Below are 23,278 nucleotides of genomic sequence, written 5' to 3' on the forward strand. Positions count from 1 at the left end.
TCTGGCTCTCCAGTTTTTACTTCTTTCCATTTCTCACATGCAACTCTGTCCCAGTACCTCCTAAATGCATACATTCTTAATGACCCCGACTCGACAGTTCTGCCACCTTAATCTCATACATGAACTCTCCTTCTCACTCCTATCGTTAAAACCCCAAATTCAAGTTTCATATTACCACTTGTCTGAAACACTAAAATAGCCTTCCCAGTTCAGCAACATGCCTCTAAGACATTACTCCCCCACCCAAGAAACCAATTGCTTTGGTAACATTCCTAAAGTTTAGCCTGATTGTCTCATCCTTCCACTTAAAAGAGAGGAAGCATGCAGATTCAAAAGAACATTTGGTTTGAATACTAGCTCTAATAATTACTTGTCATGAGACCTTGGGTAAGTCACTTAACTTCTCTGGGCCTTGGTTTTTCTCATCTTTAAAATGAAGGCTGTAATATCTACTAAACAAGAGTCGTTACAAATAAATCAGAAGACACATTCAGGCCTGACACATAAGAGATGTTCTACAACCTTCAAGGGCTATCCAATTCCTAACAAATAAGATCCACACATGCTTACAAGACAGTCAAACCCATCTTTCGAGTCCAGTAGCCAGTCGCTCCCCATCTGCTCCTGTGTAAGCCCACTAGAGGCCCTTCAGATACACTGTGTGACCCTGCCTGTTTCGTGTTATGTTCTCAGCCTGAAATATTCTTTTCCCAAATCTCCCCCTGACAATTTTCTACCAGTTACCAAGGTCCAGCTCAAGTATCACATCTTTTAAGAAATGCCTAATATGAAATAATCTTTTTCCTCCGGATTTTATTTGTGCCTCTCTTATACCATGTATTCCACTGAAGTTATTTATACAAAAGCTTTTCTTCTTTATTAGGATGTAAACTCTTTGAGGGCCAGAATTAAGCATTTTGTCCACTACATGGCTCAGTACCCTACTCTAAAAGAAAAATAAAAAAAATAATAGTGGTAACACTTAGAATTCTGAAATTGATTTCCAATACTATCCATAAAATTATCCCAAATAACTTACATAGCCATCTATCTTATCTATATGCTCCGTATGGAAATCAAATAAAAATATTCAATAAACTGGGACATGTCTAAAGAGAAATATGACTTAGATTATGTAACTCAACACAAACAAGAAAAGACTTTTGTTAGGATCTCTTTTATGGAGAATAACAAGATTATAATAACAATTAAATCCAATCTATTCAAAAGGATAAACCTTATCGTTTTATTTATTTTAAAGATAATTTACACAAATTATCAAATAATTCCATTTCAGGAACACTCAAACCTAACAAATGATTATATGCATGAACAAAATGCAGCACAAAGCTATGTGAATGAAATTTCCAAGATACTTTACAAACATTAACCTGAGTTGCTCATTTTTGCCAAACCAGAGTATGTGTGTAATTCCTGAATACTAAACAGGAGAAGAAATAAACAAGCAAATCATACATAAAAGGAGTGATCAGTCAACTACAGTATTCAAGCACAAAGTGACATTTTGAATGAATAAAAGACTACATTACAGCGTTTTTGTCACACATCTATTCCAGAACCTAGGAGATACACCATAGAGTTGCATATAGTATACAGATGCAAGCAAGTACAAAGTGAAACAACAGCAGCGAAGATTAGACAGAGTGGGAAGCACCTGCTTCCAATTTGTCTGGGGTATGTTGTAAATAGTACCTGCTTCCTTGGATGGAAAAGTTCTCAGAGGAAATTGCACTACTGCATTAGTGTGTGTGCACACATATGCTTACGCTCTCATGTAGCTGCACCAAAAGACATTACATGGGTCACAAAATTCAAACAAGAGCAAATCTGGGTAAGTATCAAGATCAATGTTTATGATGCATCCTTGGTAAGACGCTACAAAAAAGAATAGATTTCAGCATAACTCAACACTCTTCAGTCCTCCCTGTGTTCACATAGCTTATTTTTCAAACTGAACTAAGCAAGGACCCTAATGCAATCTAGGGAAAGAGGCAGTATTTTTACTTTGGGTTTGATATCATCTCTCCAAGTACTGAATCCCTGACCTCTGGGCAAAACAATTAAACCAATTACTTCACATTTTAAGATATACAATTTATATCTACCTATATCTATATCTATATCTACTCAATTTCTAGGCCGTAAGGAGACTACAAATAATTTTCTATCTATTTGCAATAATAAACATTACTTGCAGTTGACTAGACTGAACATCTCTCTCTCTTTTGGCTTTTTAATTCTTATGAGGTTTTAAGCTGACCATTAAGAAATCCCTACCAAATCCAACTCCTTTATGAGGGACTACACAATAGCCCTATTTTGTATCATAGACCTCTTTAAGGTCTGATGGGAACTAAGAGCCCCTCCCACAGAAATACCTACTTAAGTACGTACAGACATAGGATTCTACATACCAATGTCGGGGGGCTGTTTTAGACTTTCCTAATGTCCGGTGAACTTTGACTTATCTTACTCACTTTCTCCAAGACTCCCGGGAAGTGTTTCCAGAGCCTAAATTTGTATACTAATCCCAACCCCAAGCCCCCTCCAGTTCTACTACCTATCAACAGGATAAAGCGCCTTTCCTGTACTTTTTCTTCATAACCCCATAATTCTCTTGCAAATTAGATGAATGTATGCATCATGCTGTACCATTTTAACTGATTTTCTTATTTCCTTCTCCACTGAAGTGTCAGCTCCTTAAGGCCAGAAACTGTCAGGTCCTATCTTATAGCTCCAGAAACTTGTACCACATCTTGTGCAAAGAAAATATTAAGTATCTGTCATTCAAACAAAGCCATGGGTTGATAACTGTTGAAGAGGGGCAACAAGTACCTGCAGAGCAGGGCAGGAAGGGTATTTCATTAGACTAGTCTGTCTTCTTTTGTATACATTGGAAAATTTTCCAATATTAAGGAGGAAAAGTCTAGAAATGAGAGACTTGTAGCTACACAGCAGTAACCACCACATACATGAAGGAACTGACGAACAATCATTTTGCCTCAGAGAACTGGGATCAATGAGTAGAAACCAAAATTTTGGCTTCACGTAAGAACTCCCTAATAATTTAAAGTGTCTAAAACTGAAGCTTGTTGCAAAGCAGAGAGACTGGGCTGGGTACAGGCATACCTCGGAGACACTGTGGGTTCAGTTCCAGATCATTGCAATAAAGCAAATAACGCAATAAAGTGAATCCAATGGATTTTTTGGTTTCCCCATGCGTATAAAAGATGTTCACACTATACTGTAGCATTAAGTCTAAAAAGACAATGTATATACCTTAATTAAAAGATACTAACCATCATCTGACAACACATGGTTACCACAAACCTTCAATTTGTAAAAAAGAGTATCTGAGGAGCAATAAAACAAGTATACCTGTGTATTCAAGCAGGAGTTCCCATTCACAGTGGATTACTACTTTAGGGGATTAAAGCACCAAATGGGAAAAAATGAATTCTAAGGGAACTTCAAATCTGTATCTGAAAATAGCGTATTATCTTAAAACAGATACACAGAAGTCAACATAAAGATGACTACTGAATTCATAAAACATCAACAGAGAATGAAGTCCTTTCTCAAAACCGATTTCCTTGCAAGCCTCATCTTGCAGGCTTGCACTCTCTGGACTCCAGCTGCCCTGCCTCTGGCAGGTGCTCAGTGTGCCCTGCGGCCTCCGTTGCACATGTTGCTTCTCCTGGAATGCTCTTCAGATAGCAGCTAAGGCACACTTCCTGGGGGAAGCCTTTCCTACCTGACCAAATCATGCTCTCTGACAACCCCCATCCTTTTCTAGAGAGCAGAGACCTGTGTTTTTGCTTTCCATTGTATCCCCAGGGCCTGTCTCGGAGCCTGGCACAGTGTAAGAGCGCGATAAAAATTTGTTGAATGGGTGAATGAATACAACGTTCCCTATGAACCTAGTATCTTCATAAATTATGATCTAAACTGAATACAAGTCAACTTGCCAAAATATACCCAAGCTATTTCTTTATCACAAGTGATTAAACTACCTCCCTAGAGGCCAAGCACAATAAGAAAATAGTCAGCAAGCTCCCAAGGCAATCTTTTTATACTTGTTTTATTATGAAAATATAACACATTTTCAATAACTTTTAGCTTCACAATACACACACAAAAAATATTTCCCAGAACTCTTGTAAGATGCTGACAAGCCAAATGATTCTCAAGTCAAACTGTGGGTTATTAAGCTGAAATAATATATTACTTGAATGTGAAGTTTAATGAGGACATTTAGGTAATGAAGAAGCAGTGAGAGCTTCAGGACAGATGGACAACCATCAGGTCATATAAACTATTTCCAAATGTGTGTTTATAAGAAATATATGAAAATGCCCAGCACAGGAATACTTTCTGTTGCTAAGAAACACTGAACACTGATGAGTAAATTGTCTCTCTTACAAAGGTCAACTGCAATCATCTCATTTATCAGTGCAACTTCTTTTAATGATTATTCATTTTTACAAAATACACTAAACAAAAAGCTTTACAAAATATACTGAACAAAAAGGAAGACATAAATTGTGTTTAACATTCAGAAATCACTGATGTATGTAATGTACACAGAGAAATGTATTTGGCTTCCATTAAGTGTTTTTTAAGGACAAAGTTACAAGATCCTACCGTTAGCATTAAGATTATGAGAAAAAAATTCTATTAAATTACTAAAAGTACAAAAACAATTCTATCTGCATCAAAACTATCACTATGCCTAATACACAAAATATTTGAAATTCCAAATAAATAAACTCTATAAAAACGAAACACTAGATTTTAGGACTATTTTATTTTTACTTGGGAGAAATTACCCACTACCATCTTATTCAGAACTCTGTATTTCCTGATAAGTTTTAATTAGAGCCAACACTGCACTATGTTGAAATCCGTTAGACTCAACCCTGCTTCTTATAAACTTTAGCTTTAATTTTGGACCCAACATGCACTTTCCTACACTTTCACTCAAGTCATCCACTCCATTATTAGCACCAGTGCTGGGCTCAGTTCCTCCTCCACTTCAGGAACAAACGACAAACTAAGGAAAAGATGAAAGTAAATCTTTGGACTGAGAAATGAATTCCGAAGAATGATTATTTTTCAGTGAAATAAAATTTACCTTGGAGATGTTGGAATGTGGATGTGTAATGTGTAAAAGATTTAGCCTAATGCCTGACATTTGTTAAGTACTCAAAAGTCAGAACTATTATTATAGTGCTTCAATTTAAAAATTGATTTCCTCTGACATTAAAAGTAAAAAATAACATAAGTGATTTTCTAACATTCCAAATTTACAAATTAGAAAACACAAGACTCTAAAAATCCTTTAACTTTTTATTATGAAAAATTTCAAACATACACAACAGTAGAGAGAAGAGTTTAATGAATCATATCACCTAGCTTCAACAATTATCATCACTCCATCAATTTTCTTTCCTCTTTAGGAAATCTATTCTTGAACAATGCAAAAGCACAGTGAATTGAGACACCCTTTTAAAAGTGTACCCAACTTTTGACCATGCAGAAATGATGGGTTTCATGCAAAATCTTTATTTTTGTCTCTTACTGGTCTATTAAACACATTCAGCAGAAAACCAACCTCTGCCTTAGAGAAAAAAATTCAAGTAATCCCCATGACTTCCCTGGTAAGTAACAGAAAATCATATGATCACTAGAAATGGTAAGTCTCAGTTCAGTAATTTAAAATAACTAGTCTCAGACAGACAATTGGGGAAATCTGAATATGGACTATGTATTATATAATGTTGTATCAGTGGTGAAGTCTTGAGTGTGATAACGGCATTATGTAGGAGATTATTTTAATCTTTAGGATAAAAAAGCTGAAGTATTTAGGGGTAAAGTGTCATTTTCACATGGTACAGCCCCATTCAACTGGCCAAAGCATGCAGTATATATAATATATACTTGTAGCCAAATGTTATTAACTGGTAAAAGGTATGAAGTGTTTATTAGATTACTATTTCAACATTTCTGTAGGTTTGAATTTTTTCAAAATTAAAGACTACATCCAAATAATAGTCCACACTCCAAAGTTCAGTTAACATTAAATCTTATGTTCTCCATTCAGCTAGGGCCTGCTAGAGCTAGTCACTGTCAGTGAGGGAAGGAGCAGGATCCTTCTCTTCTCACCAATAAGTTTCTCTTCTGTCATCTTCCTGAGTTCTGAGCCCACCCGGACCAAGGTCAGGGAGGGGAGAAGAGGTCAGGCATAACAGGACAGTTCTTACTTGACTGCTACTGTACCAAAATGACCTAGGGCTTGGTGGATATGGCAGGTGTTTAAAGCTGATTTTCCTTCTCTTGGGCAGCGTGCATTCTTCCAAGGGTATGATCCACCAGTTACAAAACTTCCCCCTGGTCATACCCCACAACTCCTTACTGCTGGGATCTTCTTCCCCTGGCAGAAAACTTTCTTGGGCAGGATCCCTTTTCAAATAACATCAGGTTGATATTCATATTCTGGGATACATACATACACTTTGACCTGTTGGAAGAAAGCAGTAAAATTACTTCTCAAACCCAGCCCCACTGCCACAGAACACGTTAGCTTTCTCAGGCATGAGTCAAGCATCAATCCCTTGTGACTCCAACTGCAGACCCATGTACTACAGTTGAAACTCCTCTCACTAGGCTTGGTGAAAGATTCAGATCTCTAACTTGAGAGGCAGGGCTAAAACACACAGCACTCCAATGACATTCCAGTCAAATTTGCGTAGTGGAATCTCTCCCTCTTTTGATATCCTCTATGTGAGTGAAGGGATTCAAAGGTCACAAAACTAGCTCTTCACAACTCTGTATATGGTGTAGCACTTCCCTGGAATATAGACATATCTATTGAATACTGATGCCTCAACTGAAAATTCCGGTTTATCATTCTACCTCTCAGGAACTCTGTTATTAGGTCCATGTTTTTTAAGCAAATACAAGTATTAAATGCCAGGTTCCTTACACTGTGGCATTAAATCACTAATCAAGACTTTTGAAGGCCATTATCATTCTTCCGGAGGCAGGTCGTTTTTATCTTTTTAGTGCCAACACTAGTACCCAGCACATCATGGGTCCTGAAGAAAATGTTTTTTAAAAGGATGACCTCAGCAATGGCAGTGGGTATAAATAAATGGAAGAGTGTATAAAATTAAGCAATGACAGATGACTTTCACTATCTGAAGAACTACCTGAAAATAGACTGCCCCGTCAGTGAAAGTTAGGCTAAGCAACGCACATTTAGTCCTCCCTAATTTATACGCCTAGATATAGGCCTGTGAGAACCTAAAAGGACAACCAAACATCCAAGTGTTTCTCCTCTGTTCTACCGTGACACCCATCTCCATGATTATTCATGGCATACAGAAAATATCCGTGAGTCCACCATTTGTATACAAGCCACTGAGGGCTTATTTGCTTCACCCATGCCACCATAAATAGTGCCTACCCTCAATAAAAAGTTATGTTGATCAATACAGGTTAAAGTAAAGGATTCTCATAAAAGTTAAAAGAAAAGGAGAAAGATATGAATTACATCAGAGGATGAGTACTGCACCACCACCTCAGATTGCCCATAGCAATCCCCGACTTAACTGGGTGAACACTACTTACATCAAATGATGGCCTCTTTATTTCTGTCTGTTCCCTACTCTAGAATTATAGCCATGCAGAAAGATCTATTTTGGGGGAAGCATGATGCCTGCAGTAGTGCACTCTTACATATATTCAGTCAACAAGTCACACTGGAGATCTACTACTTTAATACACCCTAAAGGCTTTCTATTTTGAAGATTACTTATGTAAATGCTCAGTAAATATTACAGAACATCAACTGTGTGCCAGGCTCTGGGCACTATAGGAGAATCAAAGATGAGTAAAGCATTCAATGAGACTACAATTTAATAAGAATTTGACAAATATTCAAAGGACTGTAATATCCTAGTAAGAAAAGTACCACCATAAAGAAATGAGAGACTTTGAAGAATGATTAGGATTTGGACAGGAGGAGGTGAAGAAGGGTTTTCAGCAAAATAAAAAGAAAAAGATGCAAGTATAGGAATGTCGACTAAGACACTACAGTATTTGTTGCGTATAAAAAAGTAGAAAATAACGGTAAAAAAAGCAGACTAAAGCCTAACTGAAGAGGGCCTTCAGTGCCAAGATTATATATGAAAGAAAGTTTTAATAACAAAAACAATAAAAAATAAATTAAAAATAAAACACAGTTTCAAGGAAGAAAAAAGCTACTAGAAGTTGACATTGGTCTTGATATAGATAAAACACTAGAGGAGGAAAAACAGAAATTAGGAAAATTAGATAAGGAGCATTTTAATAGTTTAAGGCTACTGACATCTGTGTAACATAGTTAAAAAGAAGAAAAGTCATCAAGAAAGGACTGACAATATTCAATTATATTTTAATGATAGGATAATATACAACAAAAATATTTCTCTAGATGTACATAAAAATTTTTACTTTTTCTTAAATTTCAATACTAAAAAAGGGAGTAACAAGGAAATTCTAATGCTGGCTATGATGGAATAACTGGCACTAGATGTGTCCTCTTCCCACCATAAATCAGCCATAAAACTGTAAAACTACATATAAAACTGTTTTCAGACACTGGACAATATGGCACAGAACCATGATCGCTGAAGAAGGGAAACCAAGAAGATGAGCCCTATGGTAATCACCCCAGTTTTCTAGATGGAGGTACTCGATGCACCATGGCACAGAGATAAAAGGTGCAGGTGGTCAAGCTGAGTTAAGAGAACAGATATTAGAGTCTTAATGAGGCTGTGGCTAGAATCTGTAAGGATGCAGTGCATCAGACAAAGTAGCTGTGCACAGAAAAAGCTCCAGATATCTACACAGGGATCCCATATGTACGTTCATGGTGAATATTATAATATTACCGCATGAGGCTGGTAGAAGAACAAGTACAAGAGTGCAATAATCTTAACACTACCCAAAGGTCACATAGGCCTAGAAGCAGTCAAGATTAGAACAAGAAAGTAGAGAGTGTTCATTGATCAAACATGGCATTCAAAAGAACGTGAAGGGTCACACCTTAATAATAGGATTAAATTAGCGCTAGAGTAAGGCTACTCAAGAACAATTCTAACAAAGCTTCAAAACCAGTCTCAAGAAGATCAAGATAATCCACAAAGAACTTAAAACTGCCTGCTAAAACTAATACTCTTTTTAAAACGACAATAAAATTGGGATACTCAATAATACAACATTCACAATGCCCAACAGCCAACCAAAAATTACAACACATGTGAAGAAGAAAAATGTGACTGATAACCAATACAAAACAATAGAAAACAGATCCAGAAATGGCAGAAATGATAGAACTAGTACATTAGGACTTTAAAACAGTAGGTACATTAAAAGAGTACTTAAGAATGTACTTAGAATTACTTCAAATGTAACATAATGATGAATGAATGAAAGCTATTTTAAAAAGTAGAACTTCCAGAGATGAAACTGGAGGGGAAGGTACAGCTCAGTGGAAAAGTATGTGCTTAGCATGCACAAAGTCCTAGGGTCAATTCCCAGTATCTCCATTAAGAAAAAAGAGAGAAAGATAAAATTTAAAATACATAAATAAACTTAATTATGCCCCCCCCAAAAAATACAAAAACAAAAACCAACAAAAAACAGAGATGAAATCAAACTTTCTTTAAAAAAAAAATTTACTACTTGGTCCTGTGACAATGTAGAAGATAATTTAACTTTAAGGCATAAAGATAAAAACTGTCCATATAGAAGCAGAGAAAAACAGGCTGGGAAAAAAAGTGAACTGAACTTCAGTGACCTGTGGAATAATATCTAGTCATCAGTCATATATGTAACTGGAATGCCAAAAACGGAGAAGCAGAAAAAATTTCTGGAAAAAAAAAACAGCCTAAAAGTTTTCAAATTTGAGGAAAACCATAATCCCACAGATCCAAGAAACTCAATGAACCTCAAGCAGGATGCATACAAAAAAACACTGAGACACATCATATTAAAAAAAAAAATCTAAAAATTGGTGGTAAAAAGAACATCTAAAAAGCACGAAGGTTTAAAACACACAAACACACACATTAGGATATTGGATTCACAGGAGGAAAAAAATTTAAGGAACCCCATTGACTTCTCATTCAAAGAAAAGGGGGGAAAATGTAAGCCAGAAGACAATGGAAAGATATTTTTTAACTAGCTGGAAGAAAAAAGAAAAAAAAAAAAACTGTCAAGGTACAATTTCAAAGACAAAGGCTAAATAAAACATTTTTAAGTAAAAGTTGAGAACTTTTTGAGAGCAGATCTGTGCTATAAGAAATGTTAAAGAAGTTCATCAAAATGAAGAAAAATTATACTACATGGAAGCACGGATCAACATGAAGGAATGAAGACCACAAGAAATATGCAGGTAAAAATAACAGACTTTTCTCTCATTTTTAATTCCTCTAAAAGAAAACTGACTGTTTAAAGAAAAAAATAAAGAACAACTGTGATACTTTACATAATATGCAGAAGCAAAATATATAACAATACTACAAAGAACAAGAGGGAAGAAATGTCATATATTATTATAAAGCTCTTATATTATACATGATGGCATTATTTAAATAGATTGTGATGTGTATTATAAATCCTATAGGAACCACTAAATTAAGAAATAAAAAATATACAAAGATGTGTAGCTAATAATCCAAAAGGTAAAAATAAACACAAAGAAGATACTCAGCTAATCCTAAAGAAAGCAGGAAAAGAAGATTAAGGAATAAAGAACAGATGGGACATATTTCCAGTGAAATACATCTATTCAGAAACTTTGCACATTTTTAACTGTTATTTGTCTTCTGATTACTGAATTGCAGGAGTTATTTGTATATTGTCAATAGAAGTTCCTTACTACAAACTGGCAGATACTTTCTCCCATTTGGTGGGTTGGCTTTTCACTTTCTTGATGGTGCCGTGTAAAGTATAAAAGTTTTTAATTTTTATTAAGTCCAATTTATCTATTTTTTTCTTTTGTCACTTGGGCTTTGGTATCTTTGAAGAAGGCTTTCTTAACCTAAGGACATGAAGATTTACTCTTATGTTTTCATTAACAGTTTTTTTAGCTTTAGTTCTTACATTTAGGTCTATAATCCATTTGGCATTAATATTAATAGATGGTATAAGAAAAGGGTCCAACTTTATTCTTTGCTAATGGATACACAGTTATCCCAACAACATTTGTTAAAAAGACTATTTTTTCCCTGTTAAATTATTTGGCACTCTTGTAAAAAATCAACTGAACATTAATGTCAGGGTTTATTTCTGAACTCTCAATTTTATTCCACTGACCTATATATCTGTCATTATACCAGTATCACACTGTCTTGATTACTGTAGTTTTGCAGTAAGTTTTGAAATCAGGATGCCCTTCACCTTTGCTCATCTAATTTTAGGATCTGGTTTTCATTTGGCTGGGGGCAGGGGGAGGAGGAGAGGGTAGACAGCAAGGATTTTGATAGAGATTGCCTTGAACCTGTAGATCATTTAGAAGAGTACTCCCATCTTAATAATATTAAGGCCTCTGATACATGAACATGCAATGTCTATTTATTTCTTGAATTTTTCCCAACAATTTTTATAGGTTTTGGAGTACAATTTTTCTACTGCTTTTGTTAAATGTTTCTATTGTTTTGTTGTTGTTGTTGCTATTGTAAATGGAATTGTTTCCTTAATTTCACTTTTATTGTTCACTGCTATTGTGCAGAAATACAATTTTCTGTATAATGCTGTTGTACTTTACAATTTGATGATCATTTATTAGTTACAATAAATTTTAATGAATTCCTTAAGACTTTCTATATTGTTATCTGCAAATAAGACAGTTTTACTTCTTTCTAGTACGGATGCTTTTATTTCTTTTTCTTATCTGTCTTAACTAGAACTTCCAGTGCAATACTGAATACAATTGGTGACAGCAACATTTTTGCTTTGCTCCTTATTTTAAGGAAAAGCATTCACTCTTTTACCATTAAGATGTTAGCTATGTTTTTATATAGATGCCTTTTAACACGTTGAGGAAATTTCCTCCTTTTCCTAGGTAAAGTGTTTTAATTATAAAATCATACTGCATTTTGTCAAATGATTTTTCTGGCTAATAAGATGATCATTACCTTGAAACCAAAACCTGACAAAAATAATACACTGCCTCCATCTTAGTCAGCTCCAGCTACCATAACAAAACACCACAGACTGGGTGGCTCAACAATAGATACTTATTTCTCATAGTTCTGCAGGCTATGAAATCCAAGACCAAGGTGCTGGCCAACTGTGTCCCAGATGAGGGCATCCTGGCTGTGTCCTCATAAGACAGAGAGAGCAAGTGAGCTTCAGTCTCTTCTTCTAAGGACACTAAAGCCATTATGGGGGCTTCACCCACATGACATCATCCAAACCTAAGTGTCTCCCAAAGATCCCACCTACAAAAACCATCACAATGGGAGTTAGGGCTTCAACATATGAATTTTAAGGAGTATACCAAAAATTTTAAACTTGCTCTACTTGATATAGGGCATCTATAAGAAATTTATAGCTAACATCGTAACAGTAAAAGTTTGAATGCTTTCTCCCTATGACTAAGAACAAAGCAAGGATGCTCACTCTCACCATTTCTATTACATTTTACTAGAAGTCCTAGTAAGTGCATTAAGAAATAAAACATACAAAGATTGGAAAGATGTAAAACTCTATTTGTGATTAACACAATCATCCACATAGAATATCCTGAGAAAAATCACACAAAAAAAGCCAAAAGAATTAATGAATGAATATAAAAATCAACTGCATTTCTGTATACTAATAATGATCAATTGTAAAATTTATATTTTAAAAAATACCCTTTCAAAAACATTCAAAAATATAGTTTGTATCCTATTCACTTAACAAAAGACATTGGAAACCAGCATAATAAAAACTATAAAACATTGCTGAAACTAAAGAATGCATAGATAAATGAAGATAAATCATGTCTGTGGATTAGAACAACTCAATATTGTTTAGAAATTAATCCTCCCTAAACTGATCTATAGATTCAATGCAATGTCAATCAAAATTCCTACAGGCATTTAAAGCATATAAGCATAAAGCATATTAGCATATAATTAACATGGTAACGGAAAGGATTCAGAGGGCCTAAACAATTTCAAAAAAGAACCAACTTAGACAACTTACACCACATATTTCAAGACTTAGTATGAAACAGTGGCATGACAGACATACAGATCAACAAGTGATAATCTATGAAAAGACCTACAGTTGTAAGATTAGTTGAATTTTTAAAGTTTCAAGAAAACTCAAAGAAGAAAAAGACAGTTTTTTGCACAAACGGTCCTTGGAAAACTAGATATGGAAAAGAATGGACTTTGATCCTTACACCTTACACTCTACACAAAAATTAATCAAAATGGACCAGAGACTTAATGTAAAAAAGCTAAAACTATAAAACTTTTAGAAGAAAACACAGGAGAAAATCTTCACAACCTAGAGTTACTCAAAGACTTCTTAGATAGAACCAAGAAAGGAAGGAAGGAAGGAAAGAAGGAAGACTGGTAAAATGGATTTACTCAAAAATTAAAACTGCTATTCAGAAGACACCATTAATGAAAGTAAAAGAGCAATCTACAGAGTAGGGAAAAAATATGTCTGACAAAGAACTTGTTTCCAGACAGCTAAAGAGCTATTAAAACTGAATAAGAAAGCAAATAATTCAATTTTTTTAAATGGGCAAAAGACTTGAACAGATATTTCACAAAAGAAGACAAATGGTCAATATGTAGATGAAAAGATCAATGTCACTAGTAAACAAATAAAAGCAAATTAAAACCACAATGAAATACCACACAGACTCACTAGAATACAGAATTAAAAGAATCATAACATCAAGTGCTAGCCAGAATGTGAAGCAACTAGAACTTTCATACATTTTGGGGGGATATGGTACAATCACTTTGAAAACAGTAGGACAGTTTTTTACAGAGTTAAACATACCATTCCATATATCATTATAATCCTAATCGTAGGCATCTAACCCAGAAGAATTAAAGCATAAGACACAAAGACTTGTCCATAAGCATTCATGGTAGCTTATTCTTTACAGGCAAAAACAGAAACAACCCAATGTCCATGAACAGGTAAGTGGACAAGTAAACTCTGGCACATTTATACAATGAACACTAAAGTGAAAAGGAACTAACTACTAAAACATACAGTAACACAGGAAGCTTCAAAACCAAAAGAGTGCATAACATGATACTACTTATATGGAAATCTAGAGCAGGGAAAACTAATTCATAATGACAAAAATGAGATCAGTAATTACCTGGAAATGTGCTTCAGAGAGGGCACATCGATGCCCTTATTGGTTTAACCTCTATATAATAGGTTTTTCATTATCTTTTTTTCAATCAATTATGTATTCAACTATGAACTATGTGCCAAGAATGATTCTAAGTGTATTGGTACAGTAGTAAACAGAACAATATCCCCTGCCTTCATCAAGCTTTCATCCTAAAAAGAAAAAACTTACAATAAAAAAGTAAAAGTAAAATATACAGTTAGTGTGGAGAAGTGCTAACCAGAAAAAGCAACTGGAACAAGGAAAATGTTTTAAATAACACGGTCAAGAAAGGTCTCATTAGGCATGTAACATTTCAATAAAGACCCAAGAAAGGTTAGGGAATAAACTAAGCAGTAATCCAGGGGGCAGAGCCTTAGAGGCAGAGAGAAGGGCAAGTACAAAGGCCTTCAGGCCAGCTATCTAGGGGATGACAGGATCAAGGGTGAATGGGGGGTAGTAAACAAGACAGTCATAAGATAAGACTTCAGGTGGGACATCATGCAGAACCTTACAGGGTACTACAAAGACAATTTTTACAGTGAATGGGAAAGGAAACAATTGAAGAATGACAGGATTTGACTTATGTTTGAACTATGATTATTTTGGCTACTGCACTGAGACTAGACTGAAGTGCTGGGTTATAGGTTGAGAATTTTAAAAGTAAGCCAGGAGACCAATCAGAAGACTATTAAAATAATCCAAGTAAGAGATGAGAATAGGTTGGACCAGGTAGTAGTGGAGGTGGTGAGAGGTGGTCAGATTCAGATTCTAGGTGTATTTTGATGAAGAGTCAACATAAACTGATAGATGAGGTATAGATGTGAGAGAGGAGTTAGGGATGACTCCAAGGTTTTTGGTCTGAGTAACATGGATGGTACTGTCATTAATTTAGATGGAGAAGACTAAAAATGAAACAAGTTTGGGTAAAAGGATCAACTGAGTTTTGAGCACTTTAGATTTAAATACCTTTAAATATCCATATGGAGGTATGGCATGACAATTGGATATATGCCAAGAGTTCAGAGAAAAAACCTCTTGTAAAGATTTTTTTTTTTGCAAAGTAAATCGCTGGTTATCATGGTGTATGTGTGTTTGTGTATGTTTGTGTAAAACATTCAGGAAATAATCCATACTTGAATTTAATACATTAGGGCCTCAGCACTAATGGACTGTGTGTTTTCTGATTTGCATAAATCCATACAAGTCGGCTAGGCACTTCACACCTTTATTTTTACTTTCACATCTGAAGTACAGCAATATGGATAGATAAGGTGTGTATTTAAGATAACAACGTGAACAGACACATTCCTGGAGCTATTGCTATTTAAAAATGACACTAGCATCAAGATACTCATTCTTATTCTGGGAAGGTTTTAAAAAACAATCACTTGTTATGAAACTAACTGCACTGCCAAATGCTTAAGATCATATGTAAAAATCATCATCTTCTCTACATTTTACTGTTTTAAATCAAGGAAAGCAATAGACTTTGTGATTAGATTTAGAAGTTTGGTTTTGATGCTTATAACCATCTAGGTTCTAAAGTGAATAACGTCTCCATGCTACATCTCATAAAGGAATTACTGTGCATTACTAATGTGCAAAAATGGTATATAAAAATACCAAACTTCAACTGGAATTGTAACATGGGCAAGCATGTTCAACTGGTGATTGAAATCAGTTTTTAAAAAGTAAAATTTTCAGTGTAAATGAGCATTATTTCCTCCCAGCCATCTATTCATTTCCAATTCCATGCCTTCAATTACTCCTCATGCTAGAATGTCCTTCTTCCCATTCTCCTCTTACAAGGCCCAGCCCAAACTCAGTCTCCTCCACAAAACTTGCCCTGAACCCCAGTGGCATTCAGTTGTTTCCACATTCCCACAGCATTGCCACTTAAAGGTCTGGAGCACCTATGTCACTCTGTCATTGATTAAGTTTACCTATTTACACTAAAGCAGAAGATCCTTGAGGACAGAAAATCTTAAGTCATCTTTGCCTGTCCTAAAACGCTCAACAGAGTACCTTACGTATCAGATTGTAGGTATTCAGTAAAGCTTTGTTCAACCTTTAACCTAAATTAAAATCTTATTAAACTAAGATGATCAAATACACTTAACTCAATGGAATATGAGCTTTAATTTCCTTTCATCAATTCAAATATAGTCTTCTGGATTTCACCTACCCATCTCTCCATAACATCCCAGTTAAATCCTACTGCTTCTCAATCATTTTCAAGTATTGTAAAATACAACCTAGTCCAATTTACACCTTTAATTTTACATTTTATTCAAAGAGTATCCATGCACCCCACCTCTGCCCAGGCCAGCCAAGATAAAGAATGTAATCAGTTTCTTTCAAAAGACAAACGTAATCAGTTTCTTTCAAAATCCTTCTTGGCTTTTTCTCTACTTCCTTTCTCACTTTCTGGTTCCTCCAGATCAGAATAGGCAGAGGAAGAGGGACAAAAGTCCTGTGTGCCTACTTCCATGGAAGTGTAGCCATGAAATAAGAGGATATGTCATCTACATGTACTTATTGACCACTATCTTCTCTCATTCTCAAAATCCTGTTTGGAAAACATTTACGTTCTAGCAAAAAAGAGGCTGGCCCTTCCACCCTGAACAGTTCTCTTGTATGGGAGATGCATTCTCAGGCTGACCTCTTACTATCCTACCCAAAATCCTCTTCAAGGACAAGCAGCCCTCCTTGGCAGGATCCATCAAGATAACTCAAGCCTGTTTACTTCCCAAGGGATCCACCTGGTCGACCAAAAAAGAAAACAAAAAACAAAAAACAAAAAAACCTCATACCTACTTACCACACTAAATGTAAATGTCAACTCTTTCTATTACTGCCCTCTCTTTAAACAAGCCATCTCACTAGCTCCGGTCACTCTCCTCCCCTCCAAAAGTCTAAGTTCAGGAATCCTCCAAAAATCTAAGTTCAGGAATGCTCCAAATTCTAGGAGACAGATGCTATGCCCTCTCAAGAACTCTTTAGAAGGTGCCATTACTGTATCAAGAAACAAGATTCTGCAGCTCATTAAACATCTAGACAAGAAATTAAGTATCAATCTACCCTTCTGGAAGGCATATCCAAATCCTGGGCTGAAAACAAAAGGTCCTTTTGGGGAGAAACAGGGAAATGTCACAGAACTAACCTTCCACTAGATTAACAATTCTTCACTTGAATGACATTTGTAAAACCCCTTTTCTAATTTCTCTTATGTATGGAAGTGGGTACTGCAGTTCTAGTCTCCTTTACTAAGCCCCACATTCCTCTTTAGAATGTAAGGATACTTACTAACCTTTGTTTCAGCCTTGGAGCTTTAGCTGAAATTCTGAAAACAGAGAAGTCATAGTCATCATCCTATCATCTTAGGTATGATTTCCCTGCATTACATGTACTGCTTACTTATTATAAGGGAAACTTCATTTTAAGCAACTAAATGTGAAACAAAAATTTACCAAAAAAGGGTGTTGCACAGAATTTTGCAACAATAAACAGTAAACGGTAATAACAAGTCACTCTATTCTACTGATATCTTTACTCTAGTACCCTTGTCAAGCCAAAACAACAGTGTTCACCTATGATCTTAATTACCTCACATTTACGATCTCTTTCTCTTTTACGTCCCACCCATTTCCCAACGTCTACAATAGATTCACTGTCTCCATTCACAAAATTACTTCCCACTCACCTCAAGGAAATGCAGCTTTAACCATGGATTATGAAGTTAGAGGAAAAGGAAATGAGGGAAGGACCCACTCAAACAGTCACTGCTCTATTAAAATAAACACAGTAATGTATGCCTACTACATCTTTACCTTAATCTTTCTTCAATAGTCTTTCTTGAAGTCCATGAAAGTCAGGATCACTATCTTCCTTATGTCCTATAACCATGACTAAAGAAGTCCTATGTAAAACATACAGGACAAAAAGATGTAACTGATAAATTCTTAAGACCCTCTAAATATCAATGTTTTGTCATCTCAAAAATCAATTCATGAGAACTTACTATGTGGCAGGATGAGGGAGGACAAAATTTTTTTCCATCACTGAGAGAAAATTAGTTTTAAATTCTTTAAGTTTCTTCTTCTCCTGATTAAACTCAAATCAATTACTGGCCCAAGAACCATAGTTGCTTGCCTGCAATTATGTTCTCAAATTCCAATAAACAGCACTTTCTTTCTGCAATAAATTACTTTTTCATACTCACATCTATGAGACGTCTTCTCAGTTTCAGAACGAACAGGTAAAATAAGAATAACTATAACCTATCAAGCCATATTTATGCATTATTCTATATATTTTTAAAAAGGTTTACTTTAGGGAAAAATTATAGCTGCAATCTACAAAGGGATCTATTTACTGTCCCTTCCCCCTTATAGGTTTCCAGAAGACAATGGAATTCCTGATTTGAATGTACTATCAACATTAAACCCATATGTTTCTTACTAAATACATCTTATCTATAAGGTAAACAGGTTTTGCTGCTCTATTTAAACATACACATGCACACACAATCATAGTCTTTCCTAAAGTACCTTATATTTGAAAATGGGAAAGTTTTCCAAATATTAATCACAATTATGCCAAATAAAATCTTCAGGGCAGTTCAATTATAACACAATGAACGAATGACGGAGCATTTTATTTCAAAATCCCTGAGTTTTAGGATCTGAACATCTATAAGAACATCTCTTTCATTCCAGATTCAAGAGTTTAAAGCATTCAAATACTACAACACACCTGTCTCTCAGTTATAGGCATTGCTTCAATGAAAAAACAGCTTAAAAACCATGAAATGAAATCAATTCCACATAAAGCCATCGTATGACTGTGATCACTAATCTGACTTGTAAATTAGATGTGTGTTAACTTCCACTAGTCAGCAACCCGCAGATCTTTTTCCTAACGGGATGGCTGTTAGCTGCACTGCACTCTGACCAAAAATGTGCACTACAGCGGTGGCACACTGACAGACTGAATAGTATAGGCCTTAAATAAAGATTTCAAGGTAAATCATGAGGAAATCTTTCTCTGTCTGTAGATGAGCTGTATGAACTATATAAAATATAATCTATGTTTTATAGCTGCCAGAGTTTTTGTTGAATGCTAGATGAAAAAAATGTTGAAGATTCACTGAGGAAAAAAATGGGATTCAACTCTGAGAGAATCCACCCACCTCATTTCCCAGCACTGCTTTCAAATCCTCTATAACTGGTATAAATAAATGTATACCAAAAGCAGGGACTCCAACCAAATAAAATATTGATTTGCTTCAGAGAATACTTTGATGTTGCAGTTTTCTTATGATTCAGTACTCCTAGAAAATACACAGGTTTAATTCCAGTTCATATCTGCTCACTAAATCATCTTAAGTGAATTTAGTTAATAGATCTGAAGACATTAATTTATTAATAGTTATTATTAATTAGTATCTATTAATTTATTAATTTCTTAATGTTCTGTGCATATTAATACTGTACAGTATGATTTTCTACTTACTACTGAGTTCAAGAGCCTACACAAAGGGATATTTTCCTAGAAAATTCTAACTACAGTAGCTTTTTGCAAACAGAAACATACTTCTAAACACTCTAGGGGAGAGTAAAATTTCAAAAACTCCTCCAAAGAAAAACTTCCATGTGAAATTATAGTCCTTACATTAATCTTTTTTAGGTAAATTTTTTTAGGTTGAGCAGATGTTTCTCTTTACAGTATTTTCCTAAGTATAAGAAAGCCCAATACTAAAAGGTGATAATTATTAATTTCCATAATAGACAGGATCTTTAAAGTTTGATTAGCAAAGCAATTACTAAATATCATTATGGAATAATACATTACACATTCCCCATGTAAAGATCAAATTTACTTCAATCATCCCCAACCCCCACCAAAAAAATCACTTTTATTTAGTCATGAAGTCCTTGGAATCATAGTAGGGCTTGATGCCATACTGGTGTCATATTCTGCCAGTCATCCAAAGAATATGCCAGCCTTCTTTTTCAACTTCTTTGTCTACCAGTGCATCACTGGACCCAGCAGGCAGTTCACCCAGACAATTTCAGTAACGGATTCTGGCTCTCTCTGCATAACAGATGAAAATCTTTATGAAGTATCCAGTTTGTCTTATAGCTGAGAGATATGAACCTGCTGCAGATGTCAAATCAAAATTCTTGAATGGATTTTTATCATCAGTGTTACCTATAAAACAAGACAGTGTCACCAACAGCATTGTCCTAGAGAATATCTATTTCAGTAATGCTAATAAGCTTTCTGCATCATAAATGATAGTCATCTATTTGCCTAAAACAGGGGTCAGCAAACCAAAGCCTGTGACCCAAAATTCAGCCCACTGCCTGTTCTTACATAACCATTTTTCATTATAGCTTTCATGCTATAATGGCAGACTTTAGATGCAACACAGACTGTATCACCCATAAAGCCTAAAATATTTACTATCTGGAGCTTTAACAAATAGTTTGCTGACCCCTGACCTAGAGAATATTCCATGGGCAGGTAATATGATACCCCATGTTTGTTGCATGGAGAACGTGAGTGTGATGACTCCGGTATTCCCCTGCCTTACTTCCATCCACTGACTTAACAAGTATTTCTTGGGCAGGTCTGTCACTTCAGTGTAGACAATTAGCTATGCTCACTTTGCTTTCCACTTTGGATCAGTCCTGCCTTAATCCAAGGGGTCAACAATGGCCTTGGGTAGGAAGAAGACAAGCTCAACCTCAGGTCAAATTCTGGTTCTCCAAAGTTGGCCTCGACTGTGTCCCCAAGTTCTCTTGCTTCTGGATTTCTGCTTTATATCCACCATTCACCATCACAGGCTTCCTGTGTAGATGTGACTCTTAAAAGTCTATAGTTCCTATGGTCCAGAAACCCTAGGGCAGTAGGCTGAGTCACAGCATTTTTTGACTAAACTGTGCCAGCTGATCATCAGTTCTACCCCTGCCTGAACAGCCACCCTGTAACGTGAATTTGTTTGGGGCCCTTGTGAAGGGCTTCCATGTTCCAGCACTCTCCTGGCTTCCTCTACTCTTCCTGATCATGAATGCCCCTGGAATTCATCAATTTCCTTTTACATTCAAACCTCTGGCCTATAAATCTATGAGTTAAACCTTCTCAATTAGTTTGTCATTCTATTTCTTGAGCTCAGTTCATACAATAATCGGATACAAGAGCACAACACAACAAAACTCTATTCAGATGGATTTCTCAGCCTAGGACTACCCATCCCTTATTTTTTAGCAACTGCTCCAAAAGGGAATATATCATCCCCAAGCAGCATCCAGAACATCCCTTGTCCTTTTTCCCTCCACCACTGCTAGTTTCCCCAAAGTTTCTACACCTGCTTCATCTGAGAGTGCTACCATCCTTTCTACCCACCCGGGGTGCCTAGGATACCTGTGTCTCTTGAACATTGCTTCAAAATGCCTCTCCTGCTTCCATCAAAGCTTTAACACTCCTGTTTCTACTATAAATGGGAAAAGGGGGTTCCTTGCCACTATTGGACTGCAATGGAGTAATGTATTTGGCTAGAATCCTAGGAGTCAGAATATAATTCCCCACAGAAAGACATTAATAATCCACAACAAGGCTATGCCCATACTACTAATGGTACTATAGAATCTATCTGTAATTCATATCATATTGTTGCTAATAACTAATTCACAAACACATTAGTAAGTTGTGGACTGTCTAGAAAACAGCTATGAAACGTCAGAAAGACTTTACAGCAGACAGATTAGCCTAGTGTAGAGACTTCAAAGAAAATGGCAGTTTATTTTCAACAAAGTGAATTTCACTGCAACCCTAAAGTACATGGTAAACACCTCTTAAAACTGCATGAATAGCTCACAACCAAACGAGTGGTATCACTAATGAATATGATGACTGGAATGACCATAAACCATTATCTCAATTCTGCATAGCAACCAACATACATCAATCTTAAATAAAAATGAAAATCTTCTTTAAAAACACACACACGAAGTTTCTGCCCACTTGGGGAATGACAAAGAACTCTAGTGACATACCCTTACAATCAGGAAAAGAAACTATTGGTATGAAGTCCATATTCCAAAGGAATACTCAGAAGATTAAAACTTTAAAACTTTCTTCATTTGATGAATCTAGCCTCCTTCCCTTGAAATAGTTCTCAAACTTCTTAGGATCAGGACTCATTTGTGTTCTTGAAAATTGAGGACTTCTAAGGGCTTTTGGTAATACGAGTTATAATTATCAACATTTACCATATTAGGAATTAGATGAGAAAATTTTAAGTGTTGGTTCATTTTAAATTTTAATGACATTTAATATGACAATACATTTTATGAAAAATTACTTTATTATATAAATAAAGCTTAGTGATAAAAAATGATACTATTTTATAACTTTTGCAAATTTCTTTCATGTCTAACTTAATAAAAGACAGCTGGATTCTCATATCTGCTTCTACATTCAATCGGTTGTGATACATTGTTTTGATTGAACTATATGAAAAAAAATAGCCCCAGACAAATATGTAGTGAGAAAAAAGGAAGTATATCTTATTATTAATAGCATTTTCAGGTAACTGTTCTTCGTTGATACTAAATCAAAACTTAACAAGTAGGAGTTTACAAATTTATTGGCTGTAATATGAAATCCAGTATCACATAAGCTTTTCGTATTCCGTTACTTGCTTTTTATAAGGAACTTGTACCATAACTTTGCAACACTGATCACCTTGAAAATATTGGTTCATTGAGTTATATAAATATTCCAAATCTTGACATAATTAATACCACAGGAAAAACTCACACTCATTAATATCACCACCTATTC

The 23,278-nt window shown here is 35.4% G+C and overlaps 1 protein-coding gene and 1 long non-coding RNA gene across 4 annotated transcripts in view; both read right to left on the reverse strand.

The window, feature by feature from the left end:
* Window positions 1-23,278, reverse strand: part of GTDC1 (glycosyltransferase like domain containing 1) — a 349,484-nt gene that overhangs the window by 318,138 nt on the left and 8,068 nt on the right. The window lies entirely within an intron of this gene.
* LOC106730491 lies at window positions 4,086-22,452 on the reverse strand. Its single transcript, XR_004319829.1, has 4 exons — window positions 21,100-22,452; window positions 19,620-20,641; window positions 18,259-18,347; window positions 4,086-6,541 (listed from the first exon to the last, which is right to left on the reverse strand). It is a non-coding gene; the product is annotated as an uncharacterized LOC106730491 (long non-coding RNA).

This window comes from Camelus ferus, chromosome 5 (genome assembly GCF_009834535.1).
Source record: "Camelus ferus isolate YT-003-E chromosome 5, BCGSAC_Cfer_1.0, whole genome shotgun sequence".
Classification (NCBI taxonomy): Eukaryota; Metazoa; Chordata; class Mammalia; order Artiodactyla; family Camelidae; genus Camelus; species Camelus ferus.